Here is a 5,000-nt window from a genome sequence, read left to right on the forward strand (position 1 = left end):
TTTCTGATGAAGGGTCTAGGCCCGAAACGTCAGCCTTTCTGCTCCTATGATGCTGCTTGGCCTGCTGTGTTCATCCAGCCCTGCACCTTGTCGTCTCGGATTCTCCAGCATCTGCAGTTCCTACTATCTCAGTTTCATTTAGTATTCTTTTTTGTAGTATGCTGAATGTTCAGACCTGGGAATTTCTTCATTTTGATTTGTCCTGAATCTATAGATGATGACCTGGCTTCCGTACTACTCATCTCCATGTTATGGAAACAAATCCTCATTCTTAACCTGCTAATATATCTTGAGCTGAAGTTTTGATGCAGTTACCTTTTAAGTAGATTGCTTTACGTTTCTACAATTTTACAGAGGCAAAATACATTGTCATGATTGAGCCTTGTCTGTGCCTCTGAGGCTTTGATGTTCCACAACAATGGTAGATTCTTCCGAAGTTAAATCTTCCTTAGACTGTAAGTAGTATGACAAAGACTCATCAATAGATTCAGAACTGCTGTTAAAATTAACTAAGTCTGATTTGAGAGATCCATAGTCCTAGTTTTCCACTGATCTGTAGAAGTTTTTTAATTGAACTATTTATGGTTTCTCTTCAGTGCTGAATCCTTCTTCTAAATAAGAAATGAAATGAAATTATTTTCAGTTTGAAATAATTATCAAAGGCTTTTGGAATGTCATCAAAAGTTTTGTTGTCTGCCTTAGTATTTTGCTGATTTATAATGTTGCACTCACTAGAGAATATATTGATATATTAACTTGTTCAGCTTCAGATTGAGTGTTTAATTTTAATTCTGTATCTCCAGAATTATTGCTCCAAAATTTTCAGTCCTGTGTTCAATTTGTCTCATCTCTGAAATTAAATTTTTTTGGAAGCATTATTTCTCCTTCCATTTCTTCTTAATATACTTCTTTTTTTTATTTTTCTGTAGCATCTCTGTGTTTCGTCTACCATCTCCAAATTTGTGCTCTTGTACTTAACCAATGCTGTTTAAATTCTGTTGTCTTAAAGATTTTTCAGACTACTGAACTCGATTCTACAGCAATATACTATATATATCAATAAAGATGTAAATTCAGTTAAGAAGCAATAATGTATTTTGTTACTACTTTCAAGTTTCAAATTCTCCTAAATAGCAATTTGGTATTGTTAACAATTAGTTGTGCAGTCAAGATGAACATTTTCCCACTTCTGTCCTTGACCTCTTTAATGTAGCAATGCCTTTTGGAACCTACCTGTGATGCACTGATACTCATTTTGAAGAGTAAGTATTCCTTTTCATATTCCTTTCCATGCTTGGTCTTCTGCACCTTTATTGTAATTTCTTGTAAACTCATTTCCTGCAGAGATCTCTAATTTTACTCCCAGAACCCCCATATGCTCTGGCAGAAACTTCTTCTCAAAGGTCTTTGTCTTTTCCCAGCATAGCTAGATTTCTTAGCCTACACTGATTTTCTCTGTACCTCTGACCTACTTTGAGGTGAAAGTTTTCTTCTGGACTGCTGCTTTGACCCTATTGCTGTTACTATGAGTGCTGTTTTTAGATTTCAGCTACTGACAACTCAGTCTTCTTAAAATGGTAACGCTCTTATGCTGGTAAACTCCATTGCTCAGTTGTCATTAAAAGTCTTCCCTTCTGGATCAATTGGATTATCTCTACTTTTGTTAACATAATGAATTGCAATGAAAGGGCCCCCCACTAATCACCATGTTGTATTGAGCTTTGTGTGCCAACCACTAATAGCTTGTGGTTGGGGTAATTTGCTGCCATCAATCATACTTTATGCTGTGTCTAAGGACCTATCCAATTATCAGTGGTGGATATATAGTCATTCCTCCATATTCGCAGGTCCATTTCTGAGAACTCCCATTCCAAAGATGAAATTTGCGAGTGCTGAGCTCCTTAAAAATAGGTTAAAATGGTTGAAAGTAACAAGGATTCATGATTTTTGCCTGCAGATATTGATTTTTATTGTTACTTATTCTTGGCACAGATAGGCAAATTTGTGATTTTGTGGAACAAAGGATTTATTATAGACTCCTAGTGGATTTTAACAAGAAGAGATACTTGTTTTATGTACCAGGGAATGCCTTACTGCCTGATAGTAATGGGTACAATTAACATTAACAAGATAGACATGATCATGAATTGTCTGGAGCCAGGTAGACCATGTTTATCTTTATCAGGACCCCAAGTACAACTGATTGTTTCCGCATCCAAAGGCTGTGTGACATAATCAGGTTGAGTGCAGCTAATTCAACTTCAACATTCACTATTTCAGAACCATTACCTCATACATTGTGTTACTTCACAATTCTTAGAGAGCCCTCTTCTAACTTCCCTGCAGAAGGTATTTTTTTTCATTTTTCACTTTTTAGATGCATGAAAAATCGAAAAGTGGTGAAATTCTGGATTTCAGTAAAATTTCCAAAAGTTCTCAAATCAAGTCAGTTATAGGTTTTGGAACTGAGGTTTATTTCAATACCGGAAAAAGATTCCAATGTAATTAATATTCAAATCTCCTGTTAAAGCTCATGGCCAATATTTCACAGTGTGGTATAAATTCAGATGAAGAATTGTGAAATAACGATGTTATGATACTGAAAAATTCACATATATGCAAATCTGATATTTGCAAATTCATAATAATAAGGAATTCTTTTCACATTTAATTTGGACTAGAGAAAACATTGGTACTGATACTGGTATTCCTATAAGAGACAGATCTTATTTCTATCTGCACCTGTGGCATAGAACTAGATTGTATTGTATCACATGGATTATGCTTCCACTTTATAAGACGTGCTTGTTTTCGGTAAAAGTGAGCACATGGAAAAAGGAATGCTTGGTTGTTAGTTGTACTGGTTGGATCAAGTTACATATCACGATAAAGTTTTCTCCTTAGAAAGTTTAATCCTTCTCCATTTGCTTTGTTGCACTCTTTATGAAATACATTTTTAGCAGTTCTCATAATACTGTTGCACATAAAGTTGAACCAAAATATGTGCTGCAGATGTTTAACAATGACTGAAACGACACCTTCTGTGCTGTTTTGTCATAAATGTGTATTTGTAAAGTGCTAAAGTTGATGTTACACTGATGCAGCCTGGTGGCTGAGGCACTGATAACTGCGTGAAACTGTTGCATATAGAGATAGGCTCTTGACATCGTCTGTCGGCCTGAGGCAGTCCGCTTTGTGTCTGCTTTAATTGAAAATTAATAGTTAGGGGGTTGCCATGGAAATGATACCATTGCTTGCAGACAGCAACCCCAGCTTTTTTGCAAAGCAGACACTAGTGGTATTGTTTGTCCTTTTTGACCTCGGAAGGTCAAAAGCCTGTAGGAGGAAGAGAAGTACAAATATTCTAGTTCAAGCAAAGAAAAGAGGAAAATAGTGTATTTAAATTGAAATGATATTTTAATAATAAAGCACTAGATTTGAGCAAAAGTTTTCAATAGAAAAATAGCTAAGGATTTTTTTCATTTTATGCAGGCAATTAAATGTATTATTACAAAACCTCAGAGGTTGATAGCAGTGTTGCAGTGAAGCACAATATCATCATATCTATTGTAAACAGATTTGTGTGAAAATTTCATTTGCCTGACATGATAACAGATGATCATTTTTCCCCCTTTGGTGTGTCATTGTAACAAATATTTACAGGATGATAAATTACAAGTGTTTGTGGGGTAGTAGAAAATTATAAAGAAAAATGTAGGTAGCAAGAAGAACAAGATAGAACACGCGAATAGTACATGATTCAGAACTGATAATGGGATTAACGTATGCAGTTCCATAAAAATAAGAACAATGCCATAAAGAAATTTTGGACATAATAACCAGTTGTCATTTAAAATATTCTCATTTTCTGCAAAAGCAAAATTTTGTTTTCATCTGTTTTCACTATTTTCACGAGGACCAATTAAGTTAATTTCAGAATAATTTGTGAGGCAAGCAGCTGTTATAAACAAGACCAAGCTTTCAAAAAGCCGGTGGATGTTGGATAAATCTAAATACACAAAATATTCAGTTGATGGTTTCAATGCATAGACAAGTTTATTTTTCGTAGAGAGGCAAGTTGGGTATCCTTAAAGGGCAGGGGGTGCAATGCAAAATTGCTGTAATTACTTAGCCAAAATGTATGCTTTATGGGTTATTAGAGACAGTTATTTTTAAGTAGTCCTTTAGATAACTTCCCCTCTCTTTTTCAGCATTTCATGAAAATACAAAGTGCATGCAGATGTTGTTCATCTGCGGCTACTACTAAAAGAAAACAGTAGCAGAAAACTTTTTGGCTGAAGATCATTTAGAAAAATTTACTATGTAGTAACACTTAAAAGGTGCTTCATTTAAACCCGTAGGTAATGTGCTATTAAAAGCCTGTTCACTCATGCCTGTTCACAGCTTGAAGCTGCGAGTTCAAGTGGTCTTTCCCTAGAGTTAGAGTTAGAGGCTATAAAACTGAAAATGCTGTCATGCCTGCCTGGGGTGGAACTCCTAGAGAACGAGCCAGTTCTTGCACACAACTTGAAAAATTATGCCAAATTAATGACTTGATTTACTGATTCTGAAAACTCATTTTTATTGTCTAGCTTCAGATCAGTAGTTTTTTTTTTACTTTTATCCTCATGGTTAGGGTCAGGGGTTCCCACCTTTTTATAACAACGATGTCTACAGCCAAACACCGCTAGGTTACAGTATTAAATCTTAGAACTCCATGTGGTGTTGTGAGCTGGTAGCAGATGGACTTTCTTTGCATCTGCTGTGTACAGACTTGGCTTTGTACTCTTTTCCTCGGGGAGAGAAAGTCTTTCTTCTCTGCTAGTTGATTCCTGTTTTTGTGAAGCAGCTAAGAAAAACATCTGTGGCAGGCAGAAAAAATTGACAAAGGATTGACAAACACCATTAGCTGAAAAATTTTCCATTTCATTGCAACTATGTATTGTTTACTTTACTGTATATATCTTAATACATCATCCTCCTGATGTGGCTGAGAAACT

General features: G+C 35.5%; 1 protein-coding gene across 8 annotated transcripts in view; it reads left to right on the plus strand.

The window, feature by feature from the left end:
• The window catches only part of foxp2 (forkhead box P2), a 746,195-nt gene that overhangs the window by 330,344 nt on the left and 410,851 nt on the right, over positions 1–5,000 (plus strand). The window contains exon 1 of one of the 8 annotated variants that reach the window (XM_048607721.1): positions 4,933–5,000. This exon is cut by the window's right edge and continues 23 nt beyond it. The exons of the other annotated variants lie outside the window; for them this stretch is intronic. The gene's annotated coding sequence lies outside the window, so the exon portion shown is untranslated. Of the gene's footprint in view, positions 1–4,932 lie in introns of those variants that run through there. 8 annotated transcript variants of the gene reach the window in all.

Source organism: Rhincodon typus, chromosome 18 (genome assembly GCF_021869965.1).
Source record: "Rhincodon typus isolate 14 chromosome 18, sRhiTyp1.1, whole genome shotgun sequence".
Lineage (NCBI taxonomy): Eukaryota > Metazoa > Chordata > Chondrichthyes > Orectolobiformes > Rhincodontidae > Rhincodon > Rhincodon typus.